Source organism: Ceratotherium simum, chromosome 27, assembly GCF_057802395.1.
Source record: "Ceratotherium simum simum isolate JZ-2026a chromosome 27, ASM5780239v1, whole genome shotgun sequence".
Taxonomy (NCBI): domain Eukaryota; kingdom Metazoa; phylum Chordata; class Mammalia; order Perissodactyla; family Rhinocerotidae; genus Ceratotherium; species Ceratotherium simum.
In genome coordinates this window covers 4,896,405-4,915,058 of record NC_141926.1, presented here as the reverse complement: position 1 = coordinate 4,915,058, position 18,654 = coordinate 4,896,405, and the positions used below count along the sequence as shown (strand labels likewise).

Here is an 18,654-nt window from a genome sequence, read left to right as displayed (position 1 = left end):
CGCCGCGGCCGCCCAGGTGCCCAGGTGCGCGCCCCGCCCGCCGACGTCACTTCCGCCGCGCGCCCCGCCCCCACCGGCCCCGCCCCCTGGGCGCCGGTCCCCGCGGACCGACCGCGGGACGCCTGGGGTCGCCGCGCTCCACCGGGGGGCGCAGAGCGTGCGCAGGGCCGGGCGGCGCGCGCAGCTGCTGGCCTGCGGGTATTCGTGTGTGCGCGTGTACGAGTAAGAGTGTGCGTGTGTAGATCATTGTAGAGTCACTTGCAGTTGTAATAATTCACTCTGCCCGCTTTTCCCCAGCGCTATCACTTTGCAAAACTTTGCAAAAAAAATAAAGTCTGCCATCACAACCAGGATACTGACTTAGATTCAATCCACTGATCTTATTCAGATTTCCCCAATGTTACTTTTTCTCATTTGCTGTGTGTGAGTATTAAGTTCTACACAGTGTTACCACCTGTGTAGGTTCCTGTTTCCATCACCAGTGAAGGTACAGAACATTCCACCATCAGGGACCCCTCTTGTGGCCCTTTTATAACCGAATCCCGAGCACTGACCGTCACTAATCTTTCCTCTCTTTCTTTTTTTTTTTAAATATTTTATTTATTTAGTTTCCCCCCAAAGCCCCAGTGGATAGTTGTATGTCATAGTTGCACATCCTTCTAGTTGCTGTGTGTGGGATGCGGCCTCAGCATGGCTGGAGAAGGGGTGGGTGGGTGCGCGCCCAGGATTCCAACAGCGGAGCGCGCACTTAACCGCTAAGCCATGGGGCCGACCCCTTTCCTCTATTTCTAAAATTTTATTTCAAAATATGTTTGCGCACAGGAATCATACAGTATGGAATTTGGGGGAGTTGGCTTTTTTCACTCAGCATAATTCCCTGGCAATTCATGTCTCGCATTTTTACACCGAAGTTTCCACTTCAGAAGTAGTGGAAACTACTTTTTTTTCTTCACCCCAACAGCAAATCTAAAATCCGTTCCAAAGATAGCAGGGGTTCCCCCAGCTTTTCCTAGAAAACAGCATCTTTTTACATGCATAACAGGTTGCTTTAAAAGGAAAGATGCTTTTCCACCTTTGGGGGGAAAAAAAATTCCCAGAGTGAATGTGCTCAGCTCTTGGAAAGATATCTGGGTCAGAGGTCGAGAAGTGTAATCGCAAACTTCCACACCTAAAAACAACTCATTCCTGTAGGCCTGTACAGTGAGGGAAGATTTATTTTTGGATGAGATGAATAATGGGGGGCAGGACGGGGGAGATAAAGGAGGGAGCATTCTAAGGACGTTAACTGTGCTTTTGTGCTACTCACCTAAAAAGAGAGGCTGATCTGAGCCGGCGTATGGAAGCCTCAGACTCAGCTGCTACACACCCTACCTTCCACTGGGCACATGATAATCTTATGTTACAGCCAGTAATTGAGCCTCATTTCTGTTTGTAAACAGCTCACTGCCTCCCGTCCCCCACCGGGGCTTCTCTTTGGAGAACAGGTGGGAACATGACCATGCTTGTTCCGGGCCTCTTGGGAAGACCAAGCAGCCACATCCTTTCCCACATCATCCTGAAATCAAAATTAATCTCCTTGAGACTGGAGTGGCAAATGATTGTTTCAAGCTTGTTTGTAGCAAATGTAACTAACACTTAAACTAACATTTTAAAAATAATTGGGATTTTGAATCTATAAAGATAACTTGAAAGTAAACATAGTCATTCTTTCAGTGGGAGAAAAAGGAATTGACTGGAAGATGAGTCATTTGCACTGTTTCCGGGGTTCAGCTCAAGGCACCCTTCTTTAGACTCTGTGAGGACTCACTGTCTTACCTGCATGAAGTTCAGCAGCAGAGGTGACTAACAGTCCACACAGTCTAGTAATAAAACATACCAATTTCGTTTATTTAATCATCTGCTTGCTTCACTCCACAAATATTTATGGAGTGTCTGCTGCAGGCTCAGCACTGGGCTCCTGGACCAGGGAACCAGGGCCCACAGAGGCCTCCTTCACAGCCGTCCCCAGGCAGCAAGTGGAGAGGGGAGGGCAGCCAGGGCTGGGTGGACTGGCAGGGCTCCACCTCAGACTGGGCTGTGTTCCTTACACAGGCCACTCCACGCACTCTGAGGGGCTCGGTCCATTTAATCTGTAAAAGGAAAACCAACTGCCTTGTAGGAATTGTGAAGACGGCAGGGTTCTAGACCCTCTGGGATTACAAAAGAGCAATTGTTATTTATGTTAATGGCTATTGGTCTTTGGCAGTTAAAGTTGACATTTCCAAGTATAAAAGTAACTTCCAGTTTCAATCTTTAATGATTATTTTAGCATTCTTTATCTTATAACAGAAAGGATAAACCTTTGTGGTTACTCCGTGCCCATCCAAGAAACCCCAAAGATAGGTTAGATATAGAAGACGTCTTACTATTTTTCACAGAGAAAACTTGGCATTACATTACATTCAAAGTGTCCAAAGAAAAGAAAATATCTACAGTCTTATTTTGTGAAAATATCTAACATAAATACAATAGCAAGTAACAGTGACAAACTAGGTGAAAAGATTTAAAATGAACACAGTAGCAAATCATTTTGTTAAAATGATTTAAATCATTTAAAAGGCACCAACTATGAAGATCCATCATTTTTGAACTGTAGATGTTTTATCACTTGCAAACTTTTAAAAAAGTAAATCCTAACATAGCATTTTATGTATGAGATTAAGCATTTGCAAATTGAAATTTAAAGCTTTTAATGTTAGTTTTAAAATACGTCTATATAATAAAATAAAAAATAAAAAGTACAATAAATCTACAGAATATTAAATAAGACAAAATGTTTATTAAATTGAATTTTCCACCCTAATGAACTGTAGCAATTTTCTTAATATACAGAGAAACCTTATCCATAATTTTTTAAACATTCATATTTTCTGAAACGATTGAACACACTAACAATGTCAATAATTTAAATCAACGAAAACCTTTAATCAAAGCATAGAGTTTCACTTTAAATACATTTTGGCGAAATGTTAAAGTGGACGAATTTAAAGAAAAATATTAGTGCAAGTTTTGCATCCGGGACTTGAGAGGAGGCCGTCGAGACAATTAACGTGACCACGTCTGTGACCGGCCGGGGTGGACCGCTCGCGTGGAAACCGATCAGCACAGACCGTGGGCGCACGGCGCCAGGCACACCGTGCGGCTCTAGGCTGCATGATTTGGGGGAGGTGAGCCCAGAGGACAGGAAGCTGAGAGACAAGACACCTGACCCGGCCTGGGCGCGCGCCTGAAGAGGGGAGGGACCGCGGGGAGGGAGGTGCGAGCCCCCAGGGCTTCTGCTGGCCCTCTTGCGTAAGATTTCTCAAGTCCGCTTCCTCCTGCACCCGGCCCTCGGACAGCGCATCTGAATAGGCGGCCCCTCTGCTTCAGGTCCTCCCGTGTGCCTGGCGCCGACGGGATGTCCCCTTCTCCACGTGGCCATTTAGCACCGCGCGCTGACGCTGCGAGCCTTTGAGTCCCACCGTGGGGACAGACGGACCCGGCGGGCCAAGGAGAAGGCGCGTGCGAGGACTCTCCTGAGGCGGGGTCCCAGCACCGTGACCACGGGTGAGTTTTCGGGTCCCTGAAATGGGGGGATAGGGGCCCCTGCCTCAGGATGGCCGTGGGGCTCCAAGGAGGTGTGCCTGGCAGGTACCAGGCGATGGATAAACAGCGCCGGTTATTTATTACTTCTGACGCGTGCGTCTGCTCCGTGAGGTTTAAACCCATCTTGGTCCTCCTCAGGGTCCCCGGAGCAGCGCACTGCCCTGACACAGCCCTCCCAGGCGAATGGCTCACTGGGGTCCTGGGGCCAACCCCGGACTGACCGAGCTCTCCGGGGCCCGGAATGAAGCCAGCGCCTCCAAGGTCTTCCCGCTTGACCGGCCCACAGGCAGGCGCAGGGGAGCCCTGGCTGCAGGTGGCGCCCTCGCCTGCTCTCCTCTCCTTCCCCTCGTCCCTCCCCTCCCCTTCCCTCCTCTCCTCCTGCCCCCTTTCCTCCTCCCCTCTCCGCCCCTCCCGGCGACTCCTCCAAGTCCAGCCCCTTTCTGCTCGCAGGCTCCTCCCCACGAAGGAGACCTTGCCCTCCTCCACCTGCGCCTCGTGCTGCAGCTTGCAGGGCTGTTGTTGAGCATTCCCTGCATAATTCGAATGTTATTTGCTAAAAGAACATAAACTGTTCACTGCTGCGATGCTGCCTTCGTTAATTCTGAAAAAGTGATTTGGGAGTGAGATTCTGTGGCAAGGATTTCCAGAGCCACCCCTGGGGCTGGGGGGAGAAAGGAAGGGGGGGCTGACTCCCAACTTCCAGCTTTTCTCAAGCAAATATTTTCTTTTGCACAAACCTGCCTTTTCAGAGACACCGCCTCCATTGACTCCAGGGGTCCCACTTGTGTCATCCCCGGGGGTCTTCCTGTAAGATCATTCATTCATCCCATGCCCTGGGGACACACTGGCCAGAGGCGTGGGATCCTGTGCAAGAGCCAGCATTAAACAGGTGCTTGTTGAGTTACACTTACACTCTTGCTCTCCCTCTCCTCTGCACCCTCCTCCTCCACTCTCTGGTCTTCAAGTGTTGGGCTCCTTAAGCCCCAGTCCAGGCCCTCTTCTCCCTCACTGCGTCCTCTCCTCTGTATCCCTCATGATCTCCTCCAGGCCCACTGCCTCAGTTTCCATCTATTCAGCAAATACTCCTACATTTATATCTCTAAGCGAGACCTCTCCTCTGAGCACCAGACCACAAAATCCAACATGGCACCCACACTAGGATATCTCTAAGATGTCTCAACACGTTTGAGATAAGCCTATGATTTTTGCCCCCAAACTGGTTCTTTCCAGAGCCCCCATCTCTGTGAATAAACTGGCTTCTGTTCTGAAGTCAGTCTGCAGTACCTGCTGCCCCCTCCATCCCACAAGATCCAGTCCATCGCCAACAGCCCCACTCTAGACCTGGACAAGAGGCCCGCCTGGCCCACTCTCCAGAGGGCCCCTGTCTGGCCCTCGGTGGGCCTGCCCGTCTACACAGGACCAAGAGGTGCCCATCCTCCTAGATCAAGCTCTGGGTGCCTGTGACCCCAGAATTCCAAGCCTAGTGTCCCAAGCCCATCCTCCAACCACTGTACCGGTGCCTCCTCCAGAGGGTGACCCCACTGCTGGTAAGAGCACCCAAGGCCCAAGGCGTGGCTGGAGGACACTGTTTGCAGGTAGTGTGGGGGAGGCTGGGGCATGGAGCTGGGACATCCACCGTGGGCCTGGGAGGCCTCTCTAGGTGCACAAAGCTGGAGGCGGGGAGGAAGAGAGCCAGGAGTCTGAGATTTCCCAGTTGGAATCTGGCCCACCAAGTTGCTGTGAGGGTGTATTTGTCAAAACAGGACCAAAGGCATTTTATTTAACGTTTTGTTCTCTTGAGTTATAATTTTCAACCAGTTAAATGCCTGGCATGTAGGTCTTAATTTGTGCCCTTCCCAGGGAGGAAGTGTCAACAGTCTGATCAGTAAGACACCAGCTCTGCCCTCCTGAGAATCTCTTGATGGAACTCCGTCTCCCATGCCAGCCCCTGGACCTCTGTCACGGACATTTCCCATCTGGGTCATTACAGCCCCCCTCCAGTCTGTTCTTCACGCTGCAGCCCTGATGTTTTGAAAACACAAACCTGACCTGACTGTTTTAGGATGGAAATGGGCCTGCCTCTCTAGCTTCATCTTCTAGTCTCCGCTGCTCTGGGTCCTCCGGCAGCCCCTCCTCCACGCGGCTTCTCCCAGGTCCTCCACTCGGCCTCCACAGGGCCTTCGCACAAGCCATCCTGTCCGTCCGGAAAGTTCAGCTGATGCCTGGTTAACTCCCACTCAGCCCATCGAGAGTGTGTTCCCCCCAGTCCCAGACTGCGTCAGATTCCTCTGTTACAAGCTCAGTGGCATGTGGCCGTGTGTATTATCGTGTCTATTGGGGACTGTTGATTAATACCTGGCTCCTGCACTCTGGGCCCCGAGGGGGCTGTATGACCCCGCCCCGCCCACCTGTCCAGGTTCATCGCTGACCACCACCCCCTCTCTGTTCTGGCCACACCGGCCATTTTTCCTTCCACAACCCAAGCACCTTCCTTCCTTCCTCAGACCCTCTGCTCTGTGGCTCCTCATCCTGGGGTGCTCTGGCTCTGACCCTCGGTCGGCCTCACCTGCCTTCACCTCCTTCTGGTCAATGTCACCGCCTCACTTCCCAGGTGACCCATCTGAAACAGCACTGATCCACTCTAACTGGACGCCACCCCGCTTTGGAGCACTGCGAGAGGCAGGGGCTTGGTGGTCTCTCTGCCGACACTCACCGTAAAACGCTTGGTGGCTCAGTTACCTGGGTGAGTCCTGCTAGGGGTACCTCCAGAGCGCCCCCATGTGCCCACCATACAGCAAGTGCTCCCTAAGTCAGAGGCTCCCCAACTTCCTCCCACACGGCACCCTTAGTGTCTCAGGAGTCTTTCTACAGCATCCCTAGGCCCAAAGAAATGCCCAGCAGTTTCGTTTAGTACGTTAGTTAAGATCAAACAACTTAAAAAGTATTTATGGGAAAATAGTCTGGCAATTCCTCAAAAAGTTAAGCATAGAATTACCTATGATCTAGCAACTTCACTCCTGGGTGTATGCCCAAAAGAATTGAAATCAGGAATTTAGACAAAACGTTGTACACAAATGATCATAGCAGCATTATTCGCAACGGCAAAAGGTTGAAACAACCCAAGTGTCCATTGGTAAACGATTGGATAAGCAAAAGGTAGTAGGTACATACAATGGAATAGTATTCAGCCATCAATAGGAATGAAGTGCTGACACATGGATGAACCTTGAAGACACTGTGCTGAGTGGAAGAAGCCAGACACAAAATGCCACAGGTTATATGAGTTCTTTTATATGAAATTTCCAGAATAGGCAAATCCACTGAGAGAGAAAGCAGATTAGAGGTTGCCAGGGGCTGGGGGGGAAGGGAGAATATGGAGCAGCTGCTTAAAGAGTGTGGGGTTTCCTTTCGGGGTGATGACAACGTTTTGGAACTAGATAGTAGTCGTGATTGCACAACATTGTGAATGTATTAAATACCACTGAATTGTACTCTTAAAAATGGTTAAAACGATAAATTTTATATTACGTATATTTTACCGCAATAAAAAAGGTTAACTTTAGGTGAAGTGAATTGCACTTCAATTTTTTAAAAAAATATATATGTTCTAACAACTTAGGAGCTTTAAAAAAAAATCATATAAATTGAAGGAAAAAGATGTATTTCACTCTTAAATAAGCCCAGTTATGTCCTAAGGGGATGGTTGTGCCTGTTGGGCACTGTACAACTTCTCAAACCTGGGAATCAAATTGGCCCCTGCCACCCTGGTTTATTGTCCCACACTGATTTTCACACAGTAATTGCTTTTGACGGCAGCAACTGCCAAAAGCCCAACTTTGCAAAGATATGACATCATCTCATGTTGAAAGTGTGAATTACCTGGAGTTAGTTCACATGGCTCCTGATAGATTTCACTGGTTCTCTCTAAAATTTAAAATATCCTGCTGCACACCTGTGAGTTCTTGCTGCCCCAGGGCACCACGGCACACAGTCTGGGGACTGTGGTCATAAGTATATGCTGAGTTAAATTCATTGTGACGTTAACACTTAAATACGTACGTCCATAAGATATCCATCCATTGTTTCTTCTTTCTTTTTTTTTTTTTATAATTTTATTTATTTATTTTTTCCCCCAAAGCCCCAGTAGATAGTTGTATGTCATAGCTGCATATCCTTCTAGTTGCTGTATGTGGGACGCGGCCTCAGCATGGCCGGAGAAGCAGTGTGTCAGTGCGCGCCCGGGATCCAAACCCGGGCCGCCAGCAGCGGAGCGCGTGCACTTAACTGCTAAGCCATGGGGCCGGCCCTCATTGTTTCTTCTTCCTCTCTCTTTTTATTTGTAATCAACCTTTCCTTCCAAATGATCTTGCAAGTATCTGGCCAATTTCTTCCAAAAAACACCCACTTCTGGAAGAAATATTGCACACCCTGGAGAATTTCTTTGCACGTACACCCACTCTCACTAGAGGCGGCAGGAGTTTGACACGAGCTGGCTGGTTTGCATCATGAGACACGAGAGCCCGTGAAATAAAATGAGCCTAGGATTTTAAAATCGTGACACAAGCCAAAGGCAACCTCGTCATGTTGCTCTGAAGTCAGAAAAGAAGTGACAGACCAACTCCAGGTCCCATCCTTGCAAATGTTACAGAGCTTGACGGGAAGTGTAGACCCTTAAAGTCTCTGTTCAGTGCTGTACTGACTTCATTCCAATGCATGTTATCGTGACAAAGCATACTGAGGAAATGTGAAACTCTAAAACCCTGAAAACCAGCTTTCATTTTTTTTTTTTTTGAGAGATAGGAGGCCAAAAGAGGAATAGCACATATTTTCTGGACCAATGATCTAAATGTCACCGAGCAGGGTCCAGGGGCCTGTGTTTGTTTATATAAAAGGGATTTGAACTTAGGAACAGGTAGTGAAAACTGTGAGCATTGAGCACCTAAGTGCTTTAAAATGACCCGGGGCAGGTGGGGAGGGGAAGGGGGCTCTAATCCTGAAAAGCCATTTTATTTTCCATAGTGGACATGGTCCTGGAGCTCACAGCTGAAGCTTGCCCACCCTGGGTTATAAGGATCAGGATCAGATCTCGCGTCATTAAACATGGTCTTAGTGGAAAGCAGGGACTAGTCCCACTTTATCTACGGCTGGGGGCAAGGCCCAGAGGGGTCCAGAAACACAGCCAAGCCGTCCCTTCTAGCACCTGGATGCCTACTTCGGGAAGTTTTTCAAAAGCGGAGCTGACTTCAAAAAGCAGATCAGGGGGTAGTCCAGTGGCGCAGTGGTTGTTAGCTCTGCTTCGGGGGCCCAGGGTTCTCAGGTTCGGATCTCGGGCGTGGACCTATAATCCTCTCATCAAGCCATGCTGTGGAGGTGTCCCCTATAGAAAAAGTAGAGGAAGATTGGCACAGCTGTTAGCTCGGGGACCATCTTCCTCAAGCAAAAATAGGAAGGTTGGCAATGGATGTTAGCTCAGGGCCAATCTTAAAAACAAAAGAAAGCTGGTCAGCAGAGCCCCACGACAGAGTGATCCAGGGACCAGAAAGTGACCAGCGGTCCCTGGTTTATTTTTACTAGACATGCAGGGGAAGATCTGACCAGTTAACGTGCCCACTGGCAACAGCTGGTTGGCCTCCCTCACCTGGAGCTCACAGCCATGAGGGGATGGTGATGGCGTGCCCCCCACCCCTCCACCCTGAGCTCTGGATGATGAGCCAGGCAGAACTGTAGGAAAGAGCCCAGCTGGCAGGGCCTACACTTGGGGCCCAAGCCTATCCTAGGTGGTGGGGCGCATGGGGGACGGCGCCAAGGCCCGTGAACAGGGCACAAAAATCCGGCAATGCTTGATGCAGCCAACCCCACGGACTCACCCCAGGGAGAGAGGGCTGCAAAAATGATCAAAATGCTCCCCTAACTCCTCGAGGGGAGTGTTAGACATTGTGTCAGGGTCGTCTTAAAGCTGTTGAGTTGCCTGTGGGCTCTTCACAGCTGTTTCAAGGGTCTTGGCAGTCCAACTGGCAGACAATTCTGCAAGGATCACAGGATGAAGGTAAGGAAAGTGGCAGTATCAAATGGATACCCAAAACCCCGGGACTCCCCAAGTCCCCCAGGAGCGGCTGGGAGGAACCTGGGGGCTGCGTGCCCACAGGACTTGGTGAGACCCACTGTTATGGGCTGAATTGTGCCCCCCTCCCCAAACAGATAGGTTGCGGTCCTAACCCCCAGTGTCTGTGAATGTGACCTTGTTTGGAAATAGGTCTGTGCAGATGATCCGGTTAAGATGAGGTCATTAGGGGCCGGCCCCGTGGCTTAGCGGTTAAGTGCGCGCGCTCCACTGCTGGTGGCCCGGGTTCGGATCCCGGGCGCGCACCGACACGCCGCTTCTCCGGCCATGCTGAGGCCGCGTCCCACATACAGCAACTAGAAGGATGTGCAGCTGTGACATACATCTGTCTACTGGGGCTTTGGGGGGAAAATAAATAAATAAATAAAATCTTAAAAAAAAAAAAAAAAGATGAGGTCATTAGGATGGGCCCTAATCCGATATGACTGTGTCCTTATAAAGAGGGGAAATTTGGACAGACACATATGTGCAGAGGGAAGACAACGTGAAGACACGGGGAGAAGATGACCATGTGGCCGGCGTGACGCATCTACAAGCCACAAGACACCAAGGATGCTGGCAAACACCAGGAGCTGGAAGAGGCAAGGAAGGACCCTCCCCCAGAGCCTTCAGAGGGAGCACGGCCCTGCGGACACCTGGATTTTGGACTCTGGCCTCCAGAACTGTGAGAGGATGAGTTTCTATTGTTTTAAGCCACCTAGTTTGTAGTACTTCGATATGGCAGCCCAGGAAACTAATATACCCACTTAGATCAATATCTTTGTCACATTTACAGGGATCTTTATTTTGTCCAAAAACGAGAGACACTGAACTTCTCTGTGTCCACTCTGGGCCTATTCTCCTGCTGACTGTAGCTGGTTAATGAGCTCACCTGGGAGGTTTATGATAGTTAATTTTATGCGGCAACTTGATGGGGTCACAGGGTACCCAGATATTCGGTTAAACATTCTGAGTGTTCTGTGAGGGTGTTTTTAGATGAGATTAACATTCGAATCAGTAGACTGAGTAAAGCTGATTACTCTCCCTAACGTGGGTGGGCCTTGTCCAAAGGGTTGAAGACCTGAAAAGAAGTAAGAGAGAACTCCTCTTGCCTGGTGGCCTTGGAACTGAATCATGGGCTCTTCCTGGGTCTCAAGCCTGTCATTCCTCAGACTAGAACTAAACCATCGGCTCTCCTGGGTCTCCAGCTTGCCAATTCACCCTGCAGATCTCGGGATTCGTCAGCCTCCAAAATCATGTGAGCCAATTCCTTATAATAAATCTATCTATCTATCTATCATCTGTCTATCTATCTATCTATCTATGTACCATCTATTTATCTATCATCTATCTATTTATCTACTATCTACCTGTCTATCTACTATCTATCTATCTATCATCTCTCTGTCTGTTTATCTATCATCTATTTGTCATCTATCTGTCTGTCTATCTATCACCTATCTATTTCTCTGTCTCTTTATCATCTATCTACTGTATCTATCATCAGGCTATCTATCTATCCTCTATCCATCTATCTGTCTATCTGTCTATCTATCATCTGTCTATCTCTCTCTCTCTCTGTCTATCTAATTTCCTCTTGGTTCTGTCTCTCTGGAGAACCCTGACTAATACAAGGCTCTAAAGGTTTCCTGTTTCCCTTTAACACTATTTTCTAAAGCCAGGCCAGTCTTTTTATTGGCAAAACTGGTAGACTCACATTTTTGCAGGCTGTTTTGTGCTTTACATTTTCTTTTGTCTTTTAAAAAGCCACTTCTAAGCCACTACAATGGGGCCTGATCTGCTGTTCACGGTCAGTATAATGAATCCCCGGCACGAGGTCTCGCTTGTCTGGACAGGTCCTCCGACGAAAAGCAGCCGAGAAACCAGCTGCTCTTTCCGGAGCTGAACTGGCTGCATTAAAATGATCTTAACAGGAGGCGTCTGAAGGTCGGGCTGGTTCCCGTTCTGCTGAGTGAGGGCAGAGGGTGTAGCTTTCCCGCCTTCCTCTTTCCCACCGCCCGGCCCCAGGAGGAGGCTGCCTCCCCTCCCACCCTGAGTCCCGCCCACCCCCCAGGGCTGCGAGTCCTCATGCCTGTTGCTCTGCCAGCGGGGTCTCTCCTATCGCCGCTAAGGATCAGACAGCGCCAGCCAAGACTCTTCTCCCCCAGACGTCTGTTTGGAAAGGAATTCTCCCTGGGTTCTACTTCTCACACACACGCCCCGGTGGCTTTGCCAAATTCTCAAGGGAACGTTTCCACAAGGCGGCCATGTGCCATCTGTGGGCCGAGCACGGGAACTGCAGCCGTGGCCGCTTGGGAATCAGGAGGGCCCTAAGGATGAGCCGAGCCTAACTCCCAACCAAACGGTCACTCGTTCACTTAACAAATATTTTTGGTTAAGTGCCTTATGCCAGGGCACTGCTGTTGGCACAGACAGCCGTGGCCCGGCTCTGCCCCCTGGGTCTCTCAGTGAAATCCCAGGGACCCAGCCCGACGGAAGCAGGCAGCAGGGTGCAGCAGCCAGGCTGCCTCTCCACCTCACAGCAGGGCACCTGGGCTCTCCTGCCTCAGTTTCTTCATAGAACCATTGTGGGGCTTAAATGAACGAATGTGTCCTCAGAACAGTGTCTGCTGTCTGTGCCCTTCGCCAGTGTCGGCTCCAACTGTCTGTCTTCTCTCAGTCCGGGCTGCTGTCGCGGGCTTTCTGGGGTGCACTGAAAATGTCTAGTCTACCGTTAATCCCTCCTAGTGTGTCTTCCCATCAATGTGGACAAATATAATTTACCAAATTATCTTCAACAAAAGAGCAAGTTACAGGCATTTACATAATGAGATCTAGTTCTGTTAAACTATTATACTATTTGTCAAAGCAAGAGATTGGAAGCAACCCAAATACCCATTGATGGGGCACTGGGTGAATTATCATCACTCATCCACATGGAGGAGTACTATGCAGCCATGAAAAGGGAGAATAATGATCTCTACACATGGCTCTGGAGAGATCACAGAGATCTCTGTGAAGAAAGCAAGGTGGAGGAAAGTGCAAAGTGAATACTACTGTTTACCCACGATAGGCAGGAGATAGCAAGACAGCCAGCTATCTATCTATATCAATCAGTCAATTTATCTATCATAATCTATCTATCAACTACCTATTAACTATTTTTCTATCACTTACCTATCATAATCTATCAACTCGTTATCTATCTATCAGCTCTGTACCACTTATCTATCATCTATCTATCCATCATCTGTCATCTTTCTATCTATCAACTGTCTACCATATATCTATCAACTATCTACTATCTATCCATCTATCTACCTATTATCAATCTTCTATCTATCTATCTATCTATCATCTGCTTCTATTTTAAAACTAAGAATTGGGAGAATACTCTGTAAGTATTTCTGAAGGGTACCTATAGAGGGAGGGAGAGCAGAAGGACCTGGGATGGAAAAACAACTTTATTGTGTGTGTCTTGTTTTATAGATCTGACTTTGGAACCATGCAAACATTTCACATACCTATAAAACAAATTAGCCTTAAAAGAGCAATCTCTAAGTATAAAAAATAAAATTAGACAAACAAACCAAATGGGTATCCATTTGGTGGCCTGACCAACCAGAGGGGAGCTATTCCAAGTGACTTTAAAATGTGGAAATCTGAAAGTCTTCCTAGTGGAAAATACGCCAAGGGTGAAAAGAACTGCAAAACAGAAAGAAAAATCATAGACTTTTCCGATAATCAGGCTGTGGATGTTCTTATTTGGAGGCTGGTGTGTGTGTTGAGGGATAAAAAGAATGTGATGTTCAGGCTGTCAGCACCTGTGACCTGGGGAATGGAGATTTTTGGTGTGAAGGAATGGAAGTTAAGGAGCTCTGAATTTGAAAGGGAGATATCAGCACGGAATAATCAGCAACATTAGTAAGAATTGGTAATGCAAACGTGCTGGAAGTTGGGCTAGTTCTCCATCAGAATGTGAAGACATATTTGGAGGGATTTCTCCTCCAAACAGCAATGTTCTCTCTTCCTCCTCCACACTTTCCGCCAACTAATTTTATATAAATACGGAACTCCCATTTCTACCAAAGTGAGATGCATTGTGTTTAATGTAGGGAAACTTTAGGTCATTCTAAGAACAAAAGGTGAAATACATTATTCAAAGTTTGCTTACAGTTTCTTAAAATGTCAACCCCTCCCCAGCTGATCAGTTATTTCTCTCCATAAGCAATAGTGAGATCATCATGATTTTTTATTTTTTACTATTAATTCTAAAAGTCAGTAATACATATTTACTTTTCCATAATAATATAGCATTTAAAAGTTATGAAACAACAGTAGGTCCAAGTTATATATGCAACTAATAAAATAAATTTTGCAGAAATCAGGGTTTTCATGCTCTCAGTGACCGGTTCCGGTTCTGAGTCCTGATCCGAAGGTCTGGAAGTCACACCCGCCCTGTCCCAGCAGAGGGGTCGTGGGCGCTCCCATGTGCTGACTCACGGAGGCAGACGCAGTTTTAAAGCTCGAGGGAACTCCATCCGAGGAAAGTGACATCAATTAATGTCATCTGTAAATTATTTCCAAACACACCCCTGCTTTGAGTTGTCACAATGACGACTCATTGCATTTGTAATTTAAAGCTTAAACAAACGATGCATTATTGAAACACTCATTTTTAGCCTGTTGAAGGAAAAGTCAATATTATTAAAGATAAGGCTCAAATATAAGACCTATTTAGTGGGAGGCAGGAAAAGGTCAAAGGTATGACTGTAGGATACATGAAAAGTTTATTAATTTTTATAAAACTTTATCCTTACATTGACTTCCCTCCAAGGGGGAGGTACTTTTCTTTACCCTGTGTGTGTGCATGTGTACGTGCACGCGTGTGTGAACCTGAACCAGTCTCGCCACTCAGCTGCACCAGACTCCCCTCCCCAGAGCGCCGTCACCAGAAGTACCCCCACACCCACTGCCCGCCACACAGCCCCACTCCTTCTACACTGGGGCATTCGGGGGCCCTCTGGGGAAGTCCCTGGTGAAGCTCATGGGTCCACAAGCCCTACTCGTCCCCAGAGAACCTTCAGGATTGGCGGAGATTTGGGGAACAACTCCAACATGAGAACACTCGGAAAATAATCAGAAAATGGGCACAAAGAAGAAAGAGAGACAGTTCAGAGGTGAGGGGCGCAGGCACCTAAAACAAAAGACCTGTGTGTCATCTCAGAGGAACAAGATGCTGCGCCGATGACGCTAGGTCAGAATGGGTGACAGAAAGAGGACTGAGAACCAGAAAGAACTCTTAGAAATTAACACACGATTGTCAAAACTCAACATTTTAAAAAGCCAAGGAGATCCTCTGGAGATTACAAGAGGCAAAGAGATAAGATGTTGAAGGAAAAAGTAAAGCAGATCCACAGAAGAGGCCCAACATCCAACCAGCAGGAATTCCAGAAGGGGGAGGAGAGAAGACAGCAGAGTGGGAATTATCCAAGAAAGAACACAGGGAGTTTCCCAGGGTCGACTGTGGGACCTGAGGCTTCAGTACCTGCATCACGTGGATAAAAGTGAAAATGGGGAAGAGAAAGGCAACAGGGAAGAGAAGGCTGCATAGCATCCTCATCTTCCCACATCCTCATCTCCCACCCGCCGTGGGTGCACCCACCTTAGGGCATCCCCGTAATAGCACGCCATTTCTCCTGGGTAAATACCTAGGAGTGGAATTGCTCAATTGTGGGGAGTTGTATGTTTCACTTTAAAAGATACTGACCAACAGTTCTCCAAGGGAGCGAACCACTTTGATCTCCCACTAATGCTTGCTATAGACATACATATACACACACACACACTGTGTTCACACATATTTACATATACACACATACATATAAACGCACATATACATACACATGCATACACACATACATACACACAGCTATACATGCTTACATACAGCATACACATATATACACTTACACACATATAAATGCATGCATGTACACATACATATACAACACATATATACATACACATATACATACATATATGCACATACACACGTATACATACATATGTTATTTTATATGTATACATACATATATATATGTCTTTTAACAAAATTAACAGCCTTTTTTGAGACCAGTTTTAGGTTTACAGAAAAGTTACACAGAAAGTACAGAATTCCTGTATCCCCTTTCGCTCAGCACCGCCCCCCCCAGTTTCCCCTATTATTAACACTATTATTAGTGTGGCACTTTGTTACAATTTGTGAACCAATAATAATTTAAAATAAACATTTAAATTAAGGAAACTGACATTAACATTTAAATTAATTAAACATTTAAAATATGTGAATGATTTTCTTAAAGCTTTCCGTTTTTCCACAGTTTTAGGTCAATTTTTAAGTGCGTTCACTTTCTGTGGAAATCATTTTTTCTGCAACTAGCTGGCATGCACGTACGCCTCAGCACCGTGCAGAGAGGGCAGAGGTCATGCGTGAGAAGGGAGCGCACTCCTTACCTGGGTCAATATTGACAGGCTGGCGCCCGGAGGAGCCACTGCGGCTGGGAGGCCTGTTCCCTGAGGGCCTGATCCACTTGGGTTTAGAGTTCACGGGGGAGAAGGGGGATGCCCTGCCTCTCATGCCAAAGGGTTCTACAAGCTCCTCTTGGAGAGTATTTTGAACCTATTACATAAGAAACCACTCATTTACTTTTCTCCAAGACAGTGAGAAGACTGGTATTACAGTTAAGTAACAACACCCACCATACATCTGTCGTTCAGCTTTCCACCAACGTGCCCTGATTCACAACCAACCTCAGTGACTTGTGTCTGTCTTCCGATTTGTCTGACTCTTCCCTGTTGTCACAGATACCACGAATGAAGGGCCATTAGTCTCAGGGACGAGACATTTACACAAACCACGGTGCACAGTGGACAGCTCGTATGGCTAACTAAAAAGAAATCAGTAGAAACTTTAAAACAGTACGGTTTTTCTAATTCTTGATTTTAACTCTTCAATTTGCAAAACAAAACAAGGCCTCTGCAAGCAACCACCATGTCTTGTATTGTATTACTTACTAAAAGCACAATCTAGTATCAAAGATTTTTAAATAAGGTCGACTGTCTTGAATAAATACACATCTCTTGTCTCGAACAAACCCTAAATATTTGCAACGTACTTATGGCATGTTTTAAAGCGTAGTTTAAAATATGTTAGCCTACAGCCCAAATGGGCCCATATTTCTGGGACAGTCTCCTCGACAATGTTCCCGGGTGAGCGCCATGGCCCCTCCTTGCTGGCTTCCTCTTCCTTTCCTTGCGTTGACAAGGGAAGGGTCGATGCAGGAGGGAAATCCTAGCTGGCAGAGGCTCTCCCTGGTGACTCAAAAGCACAGGGAGAGTGGAGTGCCCCACACATTGCAGGTGGGCACGAGAAAATGCAAATGGCCATGGGTCAGAGAGAGGTAGGAATTGAGAGACAGAAATAGTAATTGTTGTGGAAACCACACATTTTTCTGTGCTAAACTATTCAGCATCAAATCATGGGCTGTGTGCCAAGGAATGAAAACCACCATAAAAAAAACCTCATAACAAGGAAATTCAGAATATAAAGAGTCAATTTTTCTTTTTTAAAATGAATTCTTCACTTTCTCTAGGGATTCATCTTAGTTTTTCTTTCCTTGGTTTTGGATTAATTAATCCTCTAATTAATCAAATTATAAAATTTAATAGAAATATAAATATTTGACTTATATCAAAATATAAAATTTGACTTATTCATACCCTTTTTAGAATAGACTACTATGTTAGAAAGTGACATATCTTATTGTATTTAAGTCTAAAAATCTCCATAAAGTGATCTGTGCTTTCAAGAAAAGTACAAAGAACTCTAACTCACCATCCATTCTAACCTGGCTCCACAGAATTCTCTTACTGGCAAAGTATTTGCTGCCATACTGAGCCATAGGTGCTCTAAAGTTAAACATAAATTCATCAAAGTATGGTTTAACAAAAGATTCTTAAAGAATATAAATCATATTTTTCCCTGAAAATTGACACGAGATAAAAATAATGTCAACGAGGCCCACATGCAAAGTGTAGAATTGAGCACAGATAGAAATAATTTAAATCAAATAAAACCGCAATAAAAAATTTAAATATAAAATCTCAAGAATGATCAGCAAATATCAATATTTCAGAAGACGCATCTACCCGGACTCTAATGCACTAATGTTGAACACTCATTTGCAAAAATAATCTTGAATTTGCGTTGTGTATATGAATGTGTGTGTGAGAGGGACTGCATAGAAGAAAGTATTATCTTATTTCAACTGACATGTTCTACAAGAAAAGCTTCCTGTGAACAGGGCCTCAAATTTTGAAAGCAGAACTAGGCCTGCAGCAGATTTTATTATGGGACTTGAAAGCTGAACCATAGACTGCTTGATCCTAAAACACGCTACACATGCATTCTTCCCATCTAGAAATGGAGAACTCGGGCCGGCCCCGTGGCTCAGCGGTTAAGTGCGCCCGCTCCGCTACTGGCGGCCCGGGTTCGGACCCCGGGCGCGCACCGACGCACCGCTTCTCTGGCCATGCTGAGGCCGCGTCCCACATACAGCAACTAGAAGGATGTGCAACTATGACATACAACTATCTACTGGGGCTTTGGGGAAAAAAAAGGAGGAGGATTGGCAATAGATGTTAGCTCAGAGCCGGTCTTCCTCAGCAAAAAGAGGAGGATTAGCATGGATGTTAGCTCAGGGCTGATCTTCCTCACAAAAAAAAAAAAAAAGAAATGGAGAACTCAAGGACACTGTGGCTCATTCCAATTCAATAGAGATATTTGGGACTCAAGCGGTTTATAAGGTTATGAGGCAAGGGGCCTCAGGCTCCCTGCATCAGTACAAAATCAGGAAGGTTTCTAAGAG

At 46.7% G+C, this 18,654-nt stretch overlaps 1 long non-coding RNA gene across 1 annotated transcript; it reads left to right on the top strand.

Moving 5' to 3' along the window:
- The first annotated feature begins 3,305 nt into the window (after window positions 1–3,305).
- On the top strand, window positions 3,306–6,979 carry LOC147913394 (uncharacterized). The gene is made up of 3 exons (XR_015548704.1): window positions 3,306–3,585; window positions 3,763–4,513; window positions 5,485–6,979. It is a non-coding gene; the product is annotated as an uncharacterized LOC147913394 (long non-coding RNA).
- Window positions 6,980–18,654: the final 11,675 nt, after the last annotated feature.